Here is a 22478-nt window from a genome sequence, read left to right as displayed (position 1 = left end):
AAAGCTAGAAATCTAGTGGCAGGAATTAATAATTTTCTATGTATCATTTATGGCTTTCTGCTAATAATAACTGGAGAAGGTCATGTAATCAGTAAAGAATAAGGGCTAGCATAATCACATTTTAAACATGACACACACTCAGTGGGATACATTTTATAATGGCCTGCTAGTGGGAGTTATGCATAGCTGTTAAATTAGGTTTAAAAGGCCTTATGTACCAAGGGGCCAACTTTCAGAAACTTCAGCTGGTAATCACTCAGGGGTGAGCTACACTGTCTGTTCAATTTACTGTAATACCTTGGGAATGATTTTGGTATACGCTCAATGAATATTTTAAACATTAAGTGTAAATAAATAAAGTAATCCATCCTCGATCCTGCGATAGGTGAAAATCCGCGAAGTAGAAACCATATGTTTGTATGGTTATTTTTAGATACTTTAAGCCCTTAGAAACTCTCACACACTGTTTATAAATATTCTCAGCACAGTTATACAGTAAACCCTCGTTTATCGCGGTTAATCCGCTCCAGACAGATAAATGAATATCCACGAAGTAGGATTCTTTATTTATAAATCTAATATTTTCGCAGTTAGAGCATAGAAAACCTGTTTACGACCTTCTAAATACGTTTTTTAACATTATTAGAGCCCTCTAGACATGAAATAACACCCTTTAGTCAAAATTTAAAACTGTGCTCCATGACAAGACAGAGATGACAGTTCTTTCTCACAATTAAAAGAATTTAAAACATATCTTCCTCTTCAAAGGAGTGCCGTCAGGAGCAGAGAATGTCAGAGAGAGAGAAATGTAAACAATCAAAAATCAATAGGGCTGTTGGGCTTTTAAGTATATGAAGCACCTGCGATAAAGCGCCACAATGAAGGGATCAATGTGAAGGTAGTCTATCAGCATTTTTTAGAGGAGCGTCCGTATCTTCTAAGCAAACAGCCACTGTGCAAACAGCCCCTCTGCTCACACCCCCTCCGTCAGGAGCAGAGAATGTCAGAGAGAGTGAGAGAGACAGAGAAAAGCAAACAATCAAAAATCAATACGGGCTGTTAGAGCTTTGAAGTGGGCGAAGCACCACGCGGGAAGCATATTGTATATCATTGAGGAGTTTTATTTAATACGTAATACGTGCTCTGATTGGGTAGCTTCTCAGCCATCCGCCAATAGCGTCCCTTGTAAGCTGTATTGTATGTGTACCGAATTTCAGTACAATAGGTCAAAGCAGTTTGTGAACTAGATAGATAGATAGATAGATAGATAGATAGATAGATAGATAGATAGATAGATAGATACTTTATTAATCCCAAGGGGAAATTCACATAATCCAGCAGCAGTATACTGATACAAAGAAACAATATTAAATTAAATAGTAATAAAAATGAAAAAATGAAAAAAAATAAAAAAAAGCAGACAACTACAGATGATTTAAAATCTTGGACAGACAAACGGACAGCAACGGTAGCGTATTATATAAGAAGATTTTGTATTTGCAAAAATTTTGTATTTACAGTATTAGACTGTGACATTTGCACATTTATTTAGTAGCTGAATGGGTACAACAGATTTTGGCTATATACTGTTAATTTCAGGTTTTCTATGTATTTGTGTATGTACAAGAATTTTTGTAATTTGAGGATTCCATTTCGGTTACCATATTCAATGAGCTTCAGTTAAAGTAGTTAAATAGTTTTTATGTTTTGCAGTATGCCATTTTTGTTTTAATGTGGGACCCTCCATTTTGTTATCATTGCTAGGCACGGATTGCCTATAAAATGGCACATTTTAATGGCTCTTATAGCTTGCCATTTTTGTCCAGTTTTAAAACTCATTCCATGTTTCATGTTTTCAGTCTTAAGCCTATATATCATAGTCCATTTAACCATCGAATCTCCCTTCCTCCTTCTTTTAATGTGCCTTGAGCATGGGAAAGGCGCTATATAAATAAAATGTATTATTATTATTAGTAGTACTGACAAATATGAGATATACTTAGTTTTGGATTCTTGTTATCATAAATTTTGAACTGAATATTTGGTTCACTGGAAGGGCTACAGTCCTGAATCACTTTTGAGTCGTCCATGATTACGGATTAAAAATCCTGAAATTGTTTCTTGTTTTTGACTTGCTTGTTTTCTAACTATAAATTTAGTTTCTGATTTGGTGTAGGCAAAAGATTTAGGGTGTTTTCAGTAATTTGTCTAGCTTTCAACTGATGACTGTATTTCTCTCCTTCTGATCATTATCTCTACTAAATATATTTTCCACTGACTCTTAGTTATCTGATATTTCTGACAAGAGCATGTCACCTGCCACAAAACAGGAAATGTTTTCTTAACAGTTAAAGAATAAATCAAACTTGCATGTACAGTATTGTAAACAGATGTTAATGAGATTTTAGTCCAGTGAATCTTCAAAATAAGTTGTATGACAGCACAACAGGTATGGCGTTGTCCTATAAGATGCTTATGCTCAGGCTGAAGGTGAGGTGCAATCCCATGATCTTCAGGCATGTCTAAATGGCCAGTGCTGTTTGTCTTTTAGCTCTTCTTAGATGATGAGCAATGCACTTTTCCATGAAGTTACGGGTAATTACACATAAAATGAACAGTGTCATTTCAAGAAAATCTGAAATCTCTTTAAATAATCAGAGCCTTTCTTCTTATTTACCGTATATTTTGTTTTGCCATACTGTATAGGTTACCATATACACACTTAAATGTTATGATCAAACAGATCAATCTGTAAAAGAAAACCTTTAAACACAATGATGTTTTAAATGATTTGCTGAGAGCCACTGTTCTAATTGCTAACTTAAAATGTATTTTTTATTTCAGACAGAAACATTTCCTTATACACCTGTTCTACCAAACTGGAAAAACACCAAAGGAAAATTCACAAATCTTGAAACAGTCTTGAGTGTAAATGTAAGGTTTATTTTCTTTTTTCAATATATACAGTTCATACATCACACAAAAGTTCTTCTTCCTCTGTAAAGAAAGTTTTGACAAAAGAAGCCATGTAGCACTTTTTCCGATATGACATGAACATGAAAAAGTTCTGAAAAATTGTGCTCAATCCGGAGTGCTATTATTTAAATGAAAGTGCAATTTCACAACCTGTAAGCAGCCCAAGTGAAAATGAAAGTTTTGAGAAAGCTTGAATTTGATTATGCACAAATCTTCTCAATTGATCTTAAGTGTCTTGGAAAGTATGAAGAACATGTTTGTTGTCAATAAAATAAAGTTTTAATTTCAGTTTTGTCCTACCTATGAGAAAAATGAAATACAGTCTGTGGCATTTAAATTTACAAGAGCATACAGCTTGGCTGCAAAGTGCAAAGGAGAATTTTCAAATATGGCTTATCAACAATGCAGAATGTCTACAAACCCTCCCAGAGTAAATCAATGAAAAGCTTATCAATTGTAGGCTGTGAGAGAGACATGCTTGACTGCTGTTAATGTCATGGTGTCTGTAATTGTTGTATATATATTTATGAAGGTAATTAATGTAGATAACTGCAAGTGTGTTTGTGTATTTATTTCCACATTTTCTGTCTAGAAAAAGTACAACAAATACATGTTAACCAAAAAAGCAGAAATCACCAGTAAACATCACTTATGACTCTTGTCTGTAATTAACACCTTTAAACCATCATCTGAGCCACAGTGGGAGTATATTTGTACCTTATCATTTGAATAAACTAATTGTACAAGTAGAATGTTTTACTCGAATTAGAAGAATAATTTACAGGGAAACACATCCATATTTCTTTTAGCATATTAAAGCTAGAAGTGTCCTATTCAGGGAGTAGATTTAGAGGTGGTCCACTCCTAAAGTACTTGGGTGTCTGCATTAACACTAGAATCCCTGAAGCCTATGAAAAAACTCGTAATCCTGGGCCACCTTAAATTCCTTTGCGTCTCTCCTCATCAGCACCTTTTGTTTTACAAATGTGTCGATCAGCACAAGCAGCAATCAGTATGCTGAACCACCTACCCCCCCACCTGCCAATCTACAAACTTCAAACATCTTAATTGTGGTGTGAGGTGCCTGGAGTTTTATAGGGTAAATAATATATTGTTATTTAGAATACATACAGTTTTAAATGCGAGGCAAGAAATGCTGAAATCATACCTAAAACAGCAACTTTTTCCATGTTATGCTAATAATGATGTGAAGTGTATAATATTGCGAAGACTTTAGTCCAAATATCAAATACACACGTACGCTTTTCTTCAAGAATGTAACCAAAGAAAACAAAATCATTCAATTAATTTACATGTTGCTGTTAATGAGTTAAAAACTCAAGCTCAAATGTCAATTAACAGAAATTTGAAATGTGTGCAAAATGATTCAATGTGACTGTGACAGCCAAGTCAGGAATTTTCATTCTTTTCAGTTTTCCTGATTTTTAGTCAGTCCAGTGTGTATTGAGATCACAGTGTGTGTGTATATTTAATTATTGACTTATTTAAAGAGTTTATCTAAAAACCCAAATTTCCGCCTGAAATCTATCTATCATCATTTCAATGTGTTTAACTAGGATAAGATTAGCTACATAAGTATACCATATGTAGTTAATTGCTATTTGTGAATTAATGACAAGTAGGTGGAAATAATTATTTTTATTAATTTTTTAAGTTATTTATCAGATCCCTTTATTCAAGGTGAGCCACAAAGCAAGTTATAATACATATAAAAATGATTAGAAGATGCAAAGCATCAAAAGCAACAGGGAGCAAGATAAAAACACATCTAAGCAAGTATTACTACTACTACTACATAATTATACCTACAACTAGACTAAGGCAAAAACCAAGACCCTACATTATTTGTCAGCACAACAACAGCTATCCTGAGAGGTTCCAAAATATTTCATAAAAAGATGCATTTTCACAAAATGGCTAGAGGTAAACAGTATAATATTACAATAATATGACTATGCTGAACAGGTTTCATCACACTACTTATAGGATGAGCATAATTTACTATAAAGTATATTGAGAATACTTCATCATGTGTATGCTAGCCTTGAACTTGATTATCTCTGTTAAATGTTCATTGAAGCCTAATTTTTCTAAACACGAGAGAAAATTCGTAGCTGTGTATTATTCAGAAATTAGACACTCTGGGCTAGGTATTAATCTTACTTATACTTCTTATCATCTCTTAACTCATTCAGGTACTCCAAAATCCATCTTCTAATATTGTGGCTGCCAACAGCTCACAATAATCAGTGTACTTTCATTGCATTATAATCTAGCTTTGTCTATTGTGATTTACATGTGCTGTTAAGAAAAACAAACACTGGCATTCAAAAAGGACGGAAGACCAACCTTTTCAGGTTTACATATTTCTTACATTCTTATACCTGCCACTGTTTTGGATTGTTTATGAGTAATCTTTTTCCATTAACCAATTATAGTCACTTATTGTGTTATTTTTTATAACCTTAGTTAAAGGAGTTGCTGGAGCTCTTTTATTTTTCTAAAGGTGTATCTTTTATTTTACTGTATTGTTTTCTCTTGTTTAAGGCACATCTCCTTCAAAACAGACGATTAGTGTAATTTGAAATAAAATCAAAATCTGCATCAGGCTCTCTACTATATCTTATATTCTGAATATTTTAGGAAGGCTGTGATACACTGCAGCTCTGTAGAATTACTTTAATAATGTAAAGCATTTTTTGTTTCCTTTCATGGAACTTGTGTCCAGGAGATGGACCTGCTTCATGCAGCCTTGGCCACAATCAGAAGCTGAGCAATTTTGATTGAATTTGTTGCCGGGAGGTTAACAACTACATTTTATCTGTTATAACTGACCATCAATGCACAGGAGGTTTAATTTCTCCAGATATCCTGCTGGCACGAGTTTTTATTTTCCTCTCCTCCTTTGTCAACTGAGCATAATTCAACAATAATGTTAATAAAAATATATTATTAGGTTCCATTTTTATACATTATGTAATTAGTAATTCTGTGTTGTTTGAAGTTGCATTTTACCTGTGAACTTGTTACAGTGATCTGAGCATGCATGCAGTGAAGATTGCTATACAAAAATCAAGTGAATTAAATTGAATATTCAAATCATGTAGCTTAAAAGTAAAAGGGTGACTGAAAAAAGAAATTTGAAATAACCAAAAGAAATAGAATAGCTGAAGGAGTTTGGTTTCAATTACATTTTAAGCTGCAATGGGAAGTGACAGTGAAAGTGTCTTCTCTGTTCAAATAAGTTATGATTGTTTTTAACAGAAGAAAATAGAATACTTTCTGTTATGAAGTGGGCAATCATTTTGGGACTGCAGGCTGCAGTCGGCCTTGTTTACAAGTTTGTGTGCTCAGAAAGACTGCAATGACCTATAAATGAACTCTACGGCTGTCAGAGAAAAAGCAGTGCTGTAGAACTCCACGAAGAGCAATGCAGTGAATGGCACTGTTTTAATGTCGTAATTACCTTTTTAAGTCAAATGTACATTTTCTTTCACTGTTATCTGCATTATAACCTTGGATTAGAATGATTAGATGTTCCATAACTTAAATGTTAGATGGGAGAAATTCATTTCCAAAGGGAACTGGAGAAAAAAAACCGGCAAAGCACACTTAACAACACAGAGTGTTTTGCACATACTTTTGTGATCAAAGATTTTGGGCAAAGCTGTCCGCTACTAAAGTAGCTGGCTAATTATTTGAGTGTAACATCACAAGCTACAGAACCCCACGTGCTCCTTTTGGCATGAAGAATGGACCATGTAAGGAGACAACTCTGAGATTATCCACTCCTTCAGGAAAATTCCATTCACTTAGATGTTGAAGACGTTCTCCAGAGGTAAGTCTGGATGCTGAATCTAAAAGCTGTCCAAGATGGCTCCTCCTATGTCACAGATATTACTGTACCATTATTTTTACAGAAAGTGTTGTGTAAGCTTATGACTTTAAAGCAAGGGTGCATTAGGGCTTTACATCCAGATTTTATTATTATTCACTATTTTCTATAATTTACTTAATGTAGTTCACTCATAATTATTCTATTCTTAATTAATGCTCCTTTGCTTTTACATTTCTACACTTTGTTTTCATATCTTTAGTGATTGAAGTAATAAAGTAAATGCAGGGCACTTGGTTTGTAGAGACTTCCACATTTCTCTAACAGGGTTAGCAAGCTTAGGGAGATGTTAGACAGTGGGATGGCTGGTTGGTAAATGGCAATTATCCAAGGTGTATCAGCCTTCATGTGTCTAGGTTATTCTCAGCAATCAAGGTGTGTGAATCTTTAGGTCTAGGTTACATCTAGGGAAACAGTGAGGGTGTGTCAGCCCTGTGTCTAGGTTATTCTCGTGGACCCAAGTAGCCTTTAGGTCTAGGCTACATCTGCAGACACGTGTGTCTTGTTCAAGCCAATGAATCCCTCTATGGAGTGCTGAGGAGTGACAGACTGTGCAGACATTACTTATAATCAGTACATAAATGGATAGGATCTGTGTGTTTATGTTTGTGTGTTAAGTGTAGTGTATGTGAGAAGGCCAACCCATAATGAACTTGATATGTTTCATTAACCCCATGATAATAAACTTTCTTATTCAGTTTTTACCCATGCCTTTATTGCTCCATAATTTCATCTTGCTAATTCGTATTATATTAATATCACAATATAACATTAAGAATATCATATTCATTTACCGTCACTATTTTGTTTGGTATTTTCATTTTTTGAATTAGTGTAGCATAGTTAAAATATAGGTTTCATACCTAAGGACCAGTCTGAATGGCCGGAGCAGGTTGAGAATCTGACAAGATGGTCCAACAGCTTTACTGGAAAGTCTCAAGTGGCAGTGCGAAAAAGAATCTAGAGGGTCTAGATGCTTTATGCCGGTTGTACCAAATCCAATTAAAAGAGCTGGACGGTTTTAAATTTTCATGTTGTAACTTGATGAGGCTGATAAGTTCTCAGTCTCAAAGGAGTATGGTTGTGCCTTCCCAGATTTCTGCTAAGGGCCACTGGATAGCCTTTGTTTTGCAACTTCCGACTGTGAACGTTGCTTACAGTAACTTATTATTATTGCTGATTTTTACAGTCCTAATTAAATTTATTGGTCATTATTATTTTTAGATAATATGTGTACTCCTTCTAGCTCATAACTACACCTGGACTGCAATATAAGACACCATTCTGCGACTTTTAGTTTCCATGACAGTATTTGACAACATGCCTCATAACATAGCACAATGCCTCCTGGTAAAGATCTCTCTGTAATTTGGACACTAATGAATTTATTCATGCTAATAATTGCCTCCGGTGCAGATTAAAATGGTGATGTGATAAAACTGAATGGATCATAAATAGAGTGAGGGGATGTTTCCTGTGTCTGTAAACACAGGAGTTATTAGAGCAACCACAGCCGTAATTATTTGAACAGTTCAATTGATAATGGTTTGACTGGTTGAGTAAAATGAAAAAAATTATCATTCCAGTAAGATGAATAGATAGAAATATGTTATTTTAACAAAATCCAATGCTAAAATACAAGTGTTACAATTAGCAAAAACATAAAAATAACTTTTCCGGTAGTACAAATGTGCCACTCTGTTGCCTATATTTCATTGGTAACAGGTACATTAAAACACCATATTATAATAAAATTTAAATAGGCCACTAACACTAGCCTGGAAAAGAAACTGAAAACCAAAGGTCTTAAGGTTGAAACTGCAAGCATTTCTGCTACTATACGGACAGCTGCATGTACTAACTAATATAAAATAGTTCCTAAACACAAAATTACTATATATTACTATATTACTATACTGTAACCTTACTCAGTCCTTTTGCTAAGTTTCAGCCAGCGGTTACAACATTTTTGGTTGTAAAGATGCTTATAGTGAAAAAGCCATAATAATATAGATTATAATATATAGCGTTTCTCAACCTTTAAGTATTTACGACCCAAGTTTTCATAACAGTTTTAATCGAGCCCCCCTAATGTTTTTTTGAAAGGAGCCCACTAATACCAGTTTGTTCTTTTTCAATTAATGATATATCATAGATGCATATTTTATTATACCTACTTAACTTTTATTGACATTTAATCTAACTCTATATTTATTTTTCTAGTATCAGAATGTAGTTTAAGTTAATTTGTTTTGGTTTCACTAGATGTATTTTTCATATTTTTGATTCTTGTTTTCTTTTTTTCACATCTTTGCATCCCCCCATGAACAGGTTAAATTCAATTACCTTCTCTATATATATAAAATTCTAAGGTTAAAAGTGTAATGATTTTATGTGATGTTTTTATGTCACTTTTTTGTCACGCTTTAAATCAGGCTTAATTTAAAACCTACATATTTATGTTTGGTATCATTCTTTTCAGAATTTATCGAACTTAAATTTTCAGATTCTTATTCCATTTTTAAATTATAAACTAAAAAATATCAAGAACCCACGTCCCACAAGACGAGACTTTATGCCAACAGATATAACCATGCCTGGGGCCGGAAATAAAAAACAAAGAGTAGATGACAAAGACAGCTGCTGTACAGGCTTTTAAATGTTCAAAGCGCTGCGTGAGATGCAGATCATGAGGCACAGAAGCAGCAGCAAGCCAGCAGCTGATCGAGCAAAGAGGAGGTAAAAAAAAAAACTTTATTTGGTTCCCATTCGGAGGAGCTCCTTGGGATGCGTTCAGCCCCCCTATTCACAAAATGAGCAGCAGAGACGTGAAGTGGCTGGTGCGTAGTGCAGGCAAGAGGGGTTGGTAAGCAAAGCGAGCTGGAGTAAGCCCCTTAGTATGAGAATAAATCTTGAACTCCTTTGAAATTCCCTTAGCTCAAAAACTAGTATTAGTGAAAAAGTCTTGGGTAATTCAAATCACTTTGTGGTGAATTACAGATATGTGTTGTAGCTTTAGACAAAAAAAACTGAAGACTCACTCAAATAGTTAAGTATCAGAAGAGTCATGTATATTTCAAGCATACTGTGTTCAAAGCAAATGCATTCTGCAATTGCAAGTAAAATGTGAATATCAACAGTGTTGGGAATGTAGTTAACCTTGAAAAAGAATTCCTTCCATAATGTAGAAGGAAACTGGTACCTACTCTCTAAAATTGTTAAGGCTGGGCTAGAAGTGCATCACGACAATCTAAATTCAACTACAACAAACACATCAGCCATTTTCTGGTTGTAGATATGTTGCTCAAAGGAACAAAATGATATCCAACAATAATTAGAATAAAAGTAATTCTTTCAGAACAAAACAAATGCGCTATATTATCAAATCCAGAGATACTTGTGTTTCCAGTTAGAAGATGATCTTCTGGACACCTATACTAATGGAAAAACACAACACTTACGGCTGGACTGAAAGTTCAACCTAATTGTGGAAATAAAAGTACAGAAATAAGAATAATAGGAAAACAAAATAAGTAGAAAATCATGACTATGTATATTACCCCATTTGTCTTGTAGCTATTTAGTACCTTGTGTGACTACTTATTGACACGTCATTTGACACCTCTGGTACACACAGTCATTAAGCCTTTGAATGGCTTAATGGCCATTCACAAGGAGAGAGCCTTGTTTGCGGATGTTGTAATCAACAGGATCTCAAATTTGATCTATGGGCCTAAAATCAGACAAGAATACATCTGCAGACCATCATTCCTCTGAGCAGTTGTCTCCACAGCAGCTGTGTGTGGCCTAGCAGGTGTGAACAGAAGGCCCCTGACAGGTCACCTAGCTCGAAGTCCATCAGCATTGCATGATTACATTTTTTCTAGGCTTTTGGAATAATTTAGGATATTGTGAGTCAGAGATTGTTTCTGTATAATTGTTATTACAATATTCTGTGTTTGGACTAATGTTTATAATTTTTATCATCATGTTTTTGTTTGCCAGAAGGGCAACATGTTGGGCAACATGTTGTCGCTGATGCTGAGGCCCTTGTTTTTGAAAGGTTATGCCTAATCTGTACAACTTGTTAAAAGCTGGCACCACATGTTTCACAGCATCAAATAGTAAGGACTACAATTTAAAAGTGTGTTGGTGTTATTCAGAATTATGAGGTTATGAATCAATAGCTAGAGTACACAATTATGACTTTGATTTGTGTTTTGGTTTGAATTTGAATTCACTAATCACACACTTACAGTGATCTACTTTTAGAACAAGTTTCCCATTTTCCAGTGTTGGCTTTCATTATACCTAAGGCTCAATTTCCTTGATCCCTTTTCTTGAATTATTCTGGATTGCCCATTTACAACCAGAAGGCCCCACTGCTCTGTCATAAATGTAGGCATTGTGTATTTTGTTTCAGCAGCAGAATAGCTGATATACTGTATCTGAAATGATCTCTCAGATGGACCTGTGTGATATGTTGGTCCTACACTGATGTAGTCACTTGATAGCAACCATATCTTGAATAGTTATCCGTTCTAATGGAGTACTGAAACATTACCTGCAGTACAGCAGGGCAGATTAATTCTTAGCATTTGGCAATACTGGCACATGACATGCCTGTCCGCAGTCTCCCACTGACCTTCTCCCTTGCTTATGGGAGGTTTTATGAAATATACAGAAAGCTGACTAAGTGTGTTCTTTGTCTTGTTAAATTAAAGTGACCTGATCGGGCATTGTTTCACCTGGACCTCACTGATAAAAGTGCAGCTTGTGAGCTTTTGTGCATGATTTGGAATGTCTTGCTGGTCAAACGGCTAAAAGAAATTGACAACTTTTTGCAAAAATACATAAAATATGACTATACTTTTCTCCTTCATATAAATAATGTGTAACTTTTTAAAACTATATTTGTAGGTCCATAGAGTTTTTACATATTGTAAAGACCTTTGCATACATTTCTATATTGAAACCTGCAGTTATCTACCTAAAAAGCATGGAAGCAAGTTGTCTACTGTGCGCAATGGAGTCCAGTAAGCATAACTGTAAGGCGAACCATCTGTTCAAGCACAAAGCAGGCACATTCAGCAAACCCACAGGGATGTTTACTGAATGTGGTTAATTAATTAGGCAATCAATCACAACCTCAACTAAATCCACCACACCATGATTGAGCCATGAATATTGTACTTTAAGAATGAGGAACTGATCACAGACTGGAAGCTCCTAACTGAGACTTACATATAATTTAACTTGGGTATTACTCTAATTTTGCTATAAAAAGAGCAGTCAACCTTTATTGTTATTTATATTTATGTATTCTTTTTTTGAACTGTATGCTTATTTGTTAGAGTCTACCACACCTCTAACACTTAAAAAATAAAGATGATCTTTAAAAGAAACAGTACTTTGTTCTTAGTTTGGTAGATTGTGATATCATTTAGCGGTTAAAAAAATAAATGATTTGGTGTTTAGCAGGGGATTAAAGGGAAAATGTTTAGTGCTTCAGAGAGAAGTGCTTACAATACAGATGAAAGATTAAATTAAAAATTAAAAAAGAAAAAAAAAAAGAAAATGCAAAAAGCCTGTAGTGGGAATAAAGTTTAATTGTTTAGAAAAAAAGGAAATTTGGTAGTTATGAATATATGACTTGAGGTTTTAAGTGGGGAAAAGTACAAAAGAGAGCAAAATCAGTGTTTTACTATTTACAGGAGAGAAAAGGAAGGATATTGCAGTCTTGAACAAAATGAGATCATGTGGCCTTTAAAGAGAAAATTGAAAAAAAAGTAAAAATTAATTGGATTCACTGAGGATAACTAAGAAATATTGAAAGAAATGTAATGTTTAGTGGAAAAGGGGGATACAGTGTTTCATGTGACCTTCCTGGGAAGAAAAACTTAAACTTCTTAGGATGTTATGATGAAATAAAAGCAAATAACTTTATTGTTTGGTTGGGGAAAGGAGAAGGCAAAATCAATGAACCTTGCACTCTTTAGCAAAATTATCCTTATCCAAAATTACTGTTTTTTTACAATTGCTTTGGCACATGTCTCAACTGACAATAAATATTTGCAAAACAGTTCATTTTACTTCCACGCCATTCTGTCACATGCGCATAACAGAATGTTATTTCTCATTGTCTCCATCATATTTCAACATGTTTACTAAGTATATGCAAGTGGTATTGTACAATTATCATCATTAGGCACAACTCTCAGCTGTTTACGTTTTGTAACTCAAAATGGATCCTTTATGTTTCCAGTGAATTAGTCCCACTAGCAAAACTTTTTATGTTTGCAGTCATTGTTTAATCCAGCATGTACGAAATAATTCAACAAACTTTCGTAGTAAATCACAAAAATATTGCAAACATTGCAGTGGTGTGCTTTTATTTGTGGTACTGTATGTCTGATATTGCATCATCAGTCACAGTAAACAATGAACTTCAATTATGAAGTGGTTATGTCATTTCATGGCTCAACCAATTGGGTTGGGCATGCAATCAACTTACACCATAAATTGAAAAAACATTCATAGTCTGCAGCAGGACTCTAACAGAACTGTTACAATGCAAGAACCAGTGCAAGAATATTTTGGACAGGAACAACAATCTGCTCATGGAAGAGGAAAGGAAGTAAGAATGTGTGGTGGGAGTTTGGGTGAGGGGAAGACAACATGGCAGAGAAAGAGGCAGAAGATGTCAAGGTCATCAATTTGTTTCAAATGAAATGAGGGCAAAAATTGTTTGACCATGTGATCAACCATGGCCAACGGCAGAGGCTAGACAATGAGTAATGCCTAATGTCAAATGGTCAGCCGTGTCCTCTGTCTTTCAAAAATTTTGCAGGGAAAACAGGTGTGAAATCACATACACGTATATTATTACTTCAATGTTGCACATTTACTGCTGTTATTGTAAAAGAGAGAAAGTAAATACATTCATAAATGTATGCTGAACGATGGAGCGTCTGCCTCAAGCTGATGGAAGGGCAGCAGTTTTCATACCACAACAGGAAGAAGAAATATTTAATATGGTAATTTCCAATAATTCCATTAGACTTCAGACAATCCAGAGTGCCATTATAGAAGATCTTCTATATATAATCTTTCAAAACATCAGTTCTGTCAGCCTCCCAACAATGAGTAAAGTGTTGAACAGTATTCAATTTACAATCAAGCAACTGTTCAGGGTACCTTTAGAAAGGAACCATAAAAGAGTTAAGGAGCAGTGATACCACTATGTTCAGGTAAAGAACAGATTTGTACTTCACAGTGCTATATTGGACAATGTACATTCCTGTAATAGCATATCATTACTACAGGATGCACTGTGGCTGCTATAGAGAATATGGAACAATACAATTTTGATGTAGGTGCATGATTTCCATCTTCAATAATCATTTTATTTATTCTTGGTGGCAGACAGTCATGGAACTAGAATTAAGTGAAATTCCCTGTGTTTGTGGATGAAGTTGGTTTTAACTTGATCAGTAGCAGAAGATGTGGCTGAAATGTAATAGGTGAGCGACGGTAGATGTCCTAGGTGAGCGACAAAGCAATATTACAATGTGTGCAACCATATCAGAGAATGGTGTGGTCATCCATAAAAACATTCTTGGGCCTTGCAACACTCAACAACTGCTTATCTTCTTGGACATTCTGTACACAAATCTCATTCCAGAAAATTTGAGAGGTTTGGTCAGAAAAGACTTGCCGAATTTTGTAATTGTGTGGGACAATGTCACCTTTAACAGACCCAATGCATTTCACGAATAGTTCAGTGCTTACTCAAGGATATATATGGTGTCCCTCCCACCCTATTCTCCATTCTTGAATCCAATTGAGGAGTTCTTTTCAACGTGAAAATGGAAAGTATATGACCATCAGCCTCATGACCGTCCTTGCTAGGTGCAATAGAAGCAGCTTGTCAGGACATAACAGCAGAATCTTGCAGGTGATGGGAGGATATTCCACTCAAAAAGATTTTCCCATGTTGCATTGCAAAAGAAAATATAAAGTGCAAAGTGGATGAAAATATGTGGCCAGACAGACGTGAGCGACAAGAGGTCCACTGAATATTTCCAGTGAACATTGTTAAATTTTGCATGATGTTTAGTTGAGTACAATGTTGTGATTTTCAGTTTATGAATATTTTGTTGCTGTTGTGTTTTCAGTGCTGGGTGTATTTGTTCTTTTGGCTGTTTGGTGCATTGTACTGTCTTGAGTGTGTTCCAGTAAAAATGTTTTACATTCATATATGTTTTGTTTTTTTTTAAACTAATGAAATGTTATGGACTCGGCTACATGCTTTATTGTTCAGTACAGCCAATGTAGAGGCTTGTAATGGTATGTTGTTATGTAATTTTGTTGCACTTGTTTGTTGTGATTTGGGTGACTAACTCACTGAAGGAATTATTTGCTTTTGTAATACAACTTAAATGTTTTGTGTGAGCACTGGCTTCTTGTTGTTTAACTGTTGTGTTCTGTCTATTTTATGAACTGTTTTGTAAAATTCACTTAAAACTGTGTGAATTTTAAGAATGTTTCATGAAATGTGTCAAAGCAGCTTTAAAAAATGTAATAACCAAAGAACAATAAAGAGCCTGTGAGGAGTTATGAATGAATGAAGCGCAAGGGCACAAGGAAATCCTGTTGTATACAGTACTAAACTTAGGAAAAGGTGTACTTTTGGAAAGCAGTGGAAGTCACAGAGAACATAAAACTTATGCTTTTTTGGTTCAGGTCTTTGTAGTCAAGAGTTTTGACATTCTCATAATTTGAAATTTGCATTTGGTTTACTAACTGTGACATCAGCATTTCATTGTTTGAGATTTCCTAATTCTTTAGCTTACCTCAAATCCTACCTTTTGCATTTGTTTCCATTTTTCACTTTTTTTCCAGCATTTTGCTTGCTTGACTGTTTTACACCTACTGCTTTCCACCTTTGCCATAAACACCTTCTTGTCTTCTCATATGCCTTATAATGACAATATAACTCAACTTCATACATTATTTCCATACTTGACACATCATCTAATTCCAACATCTGTCAGAGTTTAGTGATGTTATTATTTCTTTTTTCTCTCACTGACAGGATTCCACTCCCAAATTATCATTTGCAATGACTGTCATTTTGTTTGCTCTAGAGAGGAGAGGAATGAAGGTCAGTAAGAACAAGACAGAATACATGAGTGGGAATGAGAGGGAGGTCAGAGGAATAGTGAGGATGCAGAGAGTAGAGTTGGTGAAGGTGGATGAGTTTAAATACTTGGGATCAACAATTCAGAGTAACGGGGATTGTGGAAGAGAGGTAAAAAAGAGAGTGCAGGCAGGATGTAATGGGTGGAGAAGAGTATCAGGAGTGATTAGTGACAGATGAATATCAGCAAGAGTGAAAGAGAAGGTCTACAGGACTGTAGTGAGACCAGCTATGTTATATGGGTTAGAGACAGTGGCACTGACCAGAAACCTGGAGACAGGGCTGGAGGTGGCTGAGTTAAAGATGTTAAGATTTGCATTGGGTGTGACGAGGATGGATAGGATTAGAAATTAGTATATTAGAAGGTCAGCTCAAGTTGGACGGTTGGGAGACAAAGTCAGAGAGGCGAGATTGTGTTGGTTTGGACAGAGGTGCAGAGGAGAGATGCTGGGTATATTAGGAGAAGGATGTTAAAGATAGAGCTGCCAGGTAAGAGGAAGACCTAAGAGAAGGTTTATGGATGTGGTGAGAGAGGACATGCAGGTGATGGATGTTAACAGAACAAGATGCAGAAGACAGGACAATATGGAAGAAGATGGTCCTCTGTGACAACCCCTAACAGGAGCAGCCGAAAGAAGAAGAAGAATGATTGTTATTTTGTTAAGTTACAATAGTTGTGCTGCTTTTACCAAGAACTCTTCATTGCCTCCCATTTACCACTTTTTAGATGCTCATGGGACATCTTTCCCTCTCTTCTTACCAGTTTTCATCTGTTTATTCTGTTTCTAGTCCTTTCACTTCAACACTTGTATCCACTTAATTGCTCAAATCCTGTCATTCTTAGCATTTCCAGTATCAAAATTAGTGACAGTGAACTGCCTCATAACTTAGCAATGCGTCCCACATGTCAAGTTAGATTTCAACCAGTAAAATTATATCTCATTAAAGCATGTTAGGCATCACCAAGAACAATCTGCCCAAAAATGAATCCTCCTGTTCAATGCACAGCATATACAGTTCATTGATGTCAATTAGTAATCTTTAAAGTGCTTTTTCTTCATCTCCACCAATTTATGCACCGTTTTCAACCACAGCCATACCAACAAACATTGTCATACATTTTCTTCTCAAACTTATTTCCTGCTACAGCACTTACCCACACTACTCTCCTTCTCTACTCGTCCACTATATCACCCTGTTTTCCCAATCATACTGTTCTTTCATTATTTCAAATGTTAATCTCAGCCTTCTCTGTACACTCCTCTTGCTCACAAGTTTTACTTTCAACTTTTTAACAACAAACTCACTTTGTACAGAGCATCAGAGTTTTCTTCATTGTTAGTAGCAATGCTTGTAGTATGACTGGGCTCTCTAGCTTCTTTTTGTGGGTACTTGGGGTGGGGGGGTCTTAGTAATGTAATGTTTTTAATAATAATAATAATATTTCATTGTGATACTATTTGAAGAAGTATTAAGGCATTAAATATAAACAGTGCAATAAATGTGTTTAAAGAAGTCAGCATTACACTCCAAAACTAAATTATTTTAGTTTAAACCAGCTGTTTTAAAATATTTAATACAGCCTTATGCTATTCAGTTTTACACTATGTTAATTCACAAAGGGTTAACAATTTTGGTCATATTTAAATGTATTTAGTTCTAGAAACAGTAATAAATGTGCTTGGTTGGTCAGCTGTATAATCAGTAATAGAGGACTCTTGTTTTGTAATTCTTAACCTTTATAGGAATGAGTGCACAGTTACCAATGCATAGGATACACAGTAGAGATATAAAGTAATTGTCTTTATGTTTTGCTATAATATAAATATATATTGTAGTAAGCAGTGAGGTGTGAAAAGATACTCTGGGATGTGGGTGTAAAGCATAATAGAGTTCTTTTTTTTTTTTAATCCAGAACCTGCTACTGCATGGATGACCAGACAGCTTTTTCTTGCTAAAAAAGTTTTCTACCTTCTTTCATTTAGTGAAGCTTGTTCTAAAATTCCGTTTCCTTTAATTTCTCTTTATTTTGGCACAGACCACCTAAAAATTATTTAGACATCAGCTTTGAATTAAGTAAACTACAGAATATATGTTACACAAAGGAAAAGTGTATACAAATATATATATGTATGAATGTATAAATATAGTAGATTATACATAAATTATACACTCACCTAAAGGATTATTAGGAACACCTGTTCAATTTCTCATTAATGCAATTATCTAATCAACCAATCACATGGCAGTTGCTTCAATGCATTTAGGGGTGTGGTCCTGGTCAAGACAATCTCCTGAACTCCAAACTGAATGTCAGAATGGGAAAGAAAGGTGATTTAAGCAATTTTGAGCGTGGCATGGTTGTTGGTGCCAGACGGGCTGGTCTGAGTATTTCACAATCTGCTCAGTTACTGGGATTTTCACGCACAACCATTTCTAGGGTTTACAAATAATGGTGTGAAAAGGGAAAAACATCCAGTATGCGGCAGTCCTGTGGGCGAAAATGCCTTGTTGATGCTAGAGGTCAGAGGAGAATGGGCTGACTCATTCAAGCTGATAGAAGAGCAACTTTGACTGAAATAACCACTCGTTACAACCGAGGTATGCAGCAAAGCATTTGTGAAGCCACAACACGCACAACCTTGAGGCGGATGGGCTACAACAGCAAAAGACCCCACCGGGTACCACTCATCTCCACTACAAATAGGAAAAAGAGGCTACAATTTGCACGAGCTCACCAAAATTGGACAGTTGAAGACTGGAAAAATGTTGCCTGGTCTGATGAGTTTCGATTTTTGTTGAGACATTCAAATGGTAGAGTCAGAATTTGGCGTAAACAGAATGAGAACATGGATCCATCATGCCTTGTTACCACTGTGCAGGCTGGTGGTGATGGTGTAATGGTGTGGGGGATGTTTTCTTGGCACACTTTAGGCCCCTTAGTGCTAATTGGGCATTGTTTAAATGCCACGGGCTACCTGAGCATTGTTTCTGACCATGTCCATCCCTTCATGCCCACCATGTACCCATCCTCTGATGGCTACTTCCAGCAGGATAATGCAACATGTCACAAAGCTCGAATCATTTCAAATTGGTTTCTTGAACATGACAATGAATTCACTGTACATAAATGGCCCCCACAGTCACCAGATCTCAACCCAATAGAGCATCTTTGGGATGTGGTGGAACGGGAGCTTCGTGCCCTGGATGTGCATCCCACAAATCTCCATCAACTGCAAGATGCCATCCTATCAATATGGGCCAACATTTCTAAAGAATGCTTTCAGCACCTTGTTGAATCAATGCCACGTAGAATTAAGGCAGTTCTGAAGGCGAAAGGGGGTCAAATACCGTATTAGTATGGTGTTCCTAATAATCCTTTAGGTGAGTGTATATATTTTGTCAAAAACTCCACACAGAGTCATAACAAGGTTTGGGGCAGCCACCTGTATAATTGGTATCCTGGCTGCAAAGTCGCAAAATGTTATACTGCATTGATGTGCACATAGGCTCGAGCCCAGATGTGACATCAAAGGGGCTGGAGCCAACAAAGTCTTCCTCCATAGGCTTGGATCCAGAAGTGACGTCAACAGGGCCAGGTGGAATCTCCTGTAGATGGTCTGCAGGAAAGCAAGAAAAAAAGTCAGTGCACTCTGCTACATCCCGGTCTGACTCGGAATCGCCCTTACAATTATATACTGTATGTACTGTATATGCAGAGAGAGACAGAGAAAGATAGGACTTGGCTTTTCACAGAAGCTTTTTAAATATATATATATATATATATATATATATATATATATATATATATATATATATATATATATATATACTGTATATGTGCACACACAAACACACACACATCAGGATATGCAGTAATTTATTTTTACTTATTTAGGCAAATCTTCCTCTTGCTTCTCTGAATTTTACATCTGTACCAGGAGAACTTTTCAGAAAGGGTGTTGTTGCAAACATCTACACTTTACTTTGTTCTTAGCCCCTCCAAAGCTTCTGACATATCTGGGCAGTGCAGTTACTCAGTGCTTGCTAGTTCTGAACTAATTCAGTCATCTCGATTTACTGTATTGCTTTTGTGTACATTTCATTCTTCATCTACATTTTGGAATTATCCACATACCTGCTTTGGGATACTTTTTGTGAAGCAGACCAGTTACGTACCGGTCCAACTATTACTAATTAAACAGATAAACATATTTTTGAGGCGATAATACATAATCACAGTATTTGCATATGACATGTAGCCAAGGGTTACCTCGTTGTCCGTATTTGAGTCTTCAAAATGCTGAAGTGTCAGCAGCTTAACTAAATGGACACCAGTATTAAAGAGAGAGTAGTGTTCTTTCCTTGAATGCTGATTTGCTACAGAGTATCAAAAAAGAACTAATTGCTCTGTTGTCATCTCAAGCATGAAAACGTATAGAATAAAACCTTGTAAGTTTCCCAGCCATGAAATTAGTCTTCTAAACATTAATAGGGTGCTGTATATGGAGTGTAGTCTGTTATGTATCAGATTTTTTTTTTTTTTTTCATTTATTTTTTTATGAGTGTTGGGGTGTAGTGACTGCCATATGGATAGAAAATTATTGGCCTGCCATGGAGAATTGTCTAACATTAGGATAACAACTTATAACAGAAGAAGAAAGAGATTTATTTAAATTTACTTTACTCTAGATGCAATTTTATAGTAAATGTAATAATAGAATACCACCAGATCTACTGTAGATTAGAGGAAATGTTTATCCATACTTCAGAATTTATGAATTACTTGGCTGTTAAGATTGTCATTGTTCAGAAAGTGCTCAGTTTCAACTTCACCCCAATTTCATCCAGTTTGGCATTCACACTAAAAATAAAACAATGATAAACAAAGTAAAATGATAATTCAAACATTCTCAACCTATTAAGTCCGTTTCATTGTCTGGCATCACATTTTCCTGTTTATTATATAAACAACTGAGATTATGAATGAAAAGATACTTTTGATTATAAAAAATCAACTGATCTCATGATTTAATTTTTTTTCTTATCTGGCATTCCCACTGCTTAAAAAAAGAAGGTCATTTTCAGAGCTGGGGCAGTTCTAAGGAGTTCAGTTCCCCCAGTATATTACATGCACAGTTGATAACAGGTGAATAAAATGGACCAAAATGTACTTTAAAAAGGCAGTTTTCTTTAGCATTTCTTTTTTTCCTGTGTCCCACCTTCATTTCACACTAGTAGAGAAACTCATTTCCACGGTTTTAGCTATATTGTGGAAATCCATTTTTCCTGTTTGCTATTTGCATACACTGGATAAATAAAGTTTTCCACAGTCTGTTTAGAAAGTTTGGAGCGTTGCATGTGTCATCTTTTCTTGGCATTATTTGTGATTTTTTTGTTATCAAGAAGGAAAATATTTTAAAGTAACCGATTTCTTATATTTATCAATGTTAATCATGCTACAGTTTGCAAATTAAATTTCACTTCTTGGCAATTACTTTAGAACAGCATTGTATCTCTAGGAATTAAAAACATTCAGTCAATGGGAATCGATTCTCCTTAATAAATGTCTTGAAACGAAATAATTAAAGACGTATTAACTATATTGTAAAGCATCTTGGTGGCATTTTTGCCAGCTCCACTTTTTACAGATCCTTAATTTCTGTTACCATGTGCCAAATATGATTTCTTGCCATGTCTAACTTCAGCTCTGACTTTGAGAACCACTTTTTCATATTAATCGGTTTGAGCCTTTTCAGCAACCTTCAGTAATAGATCTCTGAACCTCTTAAACAAAACTGTTGTCACAAAGGCTTGGTGTTTCACCCTTCTGAGTTTGTTATTCCTTGTAGAACAGAGAATGATGTTTATGGGTATGGATTGTCACACACGAGCGCATGGGAGGCAGTCAGTGGGCTTGGCTGAACATGGTAAGTTCTGGTTGACTTGGTGCACTAATGCCTTTCTCTCTGTCTCATTCAGATCCTCCAAACAGAAGCCTGCCTTATTCCATCTCTACTTCCAGAACCTCCCTTTCATTGACCTCACTTCTGGTTCCTGTCCTTAGCCACATCTCTTCCTCCTCAACAGCTGTAAGTACCAGTTACTTTCCCTCCCTTGCAGTCGTATGTTTGGACTCACACCAAAAAGACTACTCACTCTCTTTAAAAATCACTTTAATTTCTGCCAGGATTCTGAATATACAAGGTTGAACTCCATACCTTTTTTGGGGGGTTTTGGCTCCTTTTTATAGGATATACTATCGGTATCATGGGTGTCTTTCTAATTTTGTGTCAATAGGCAGTCACAGTGCATCACTTTCTGAGATTGCATCTCTTAGTAATTACCATTGTGTCATAATACAATGCCAGTATCCACAAGAAA

At 35.6% G+C, this 22478-nt stretch overlaps 1 long non-coding RNA gene across 1 annotated transcript in view; it reads left to right on the top strand.

The window, feature by feature from the left end:
* The window catches only part of LOC120526085, a 38875-nt gene extending 16685 nt beyond the window's left edge, over window positions 1-22190 (top strand). Inside the window, exons 2-3 of the long non-coding RNA XR_005633076.1 lie at window positions 2845-2934; window positions 22077-22190. This is a non-coding gene — a long non-coding RNA (uncharacterized LOC120526085). The remainder of the gene's footprint in view (window positions 1-2844; window positions 2935-22076) is intronic.
* Window positions 22191-22478: the final 288 nt, after the last annotated feature.

The sequence above is a fragment of the Polypterus senegalus genome, chromosome 3 (genome assembly GCF_016835505.1).
Source record: "Polypterus senegalus isolate Bchr_013 chromosome 3, ASM1683550v1, whole genome shotgun sequence".
Taxonomy (NCBI): Eukaryota; Metazoa; Chordata; class Cladistia; order Polypteriformes; family Polypteridae; genus Polypterus; species Polypterus senegalus.
This window is presented reverse-complemented; position numbering and strand designations above follow the sequence as displayed.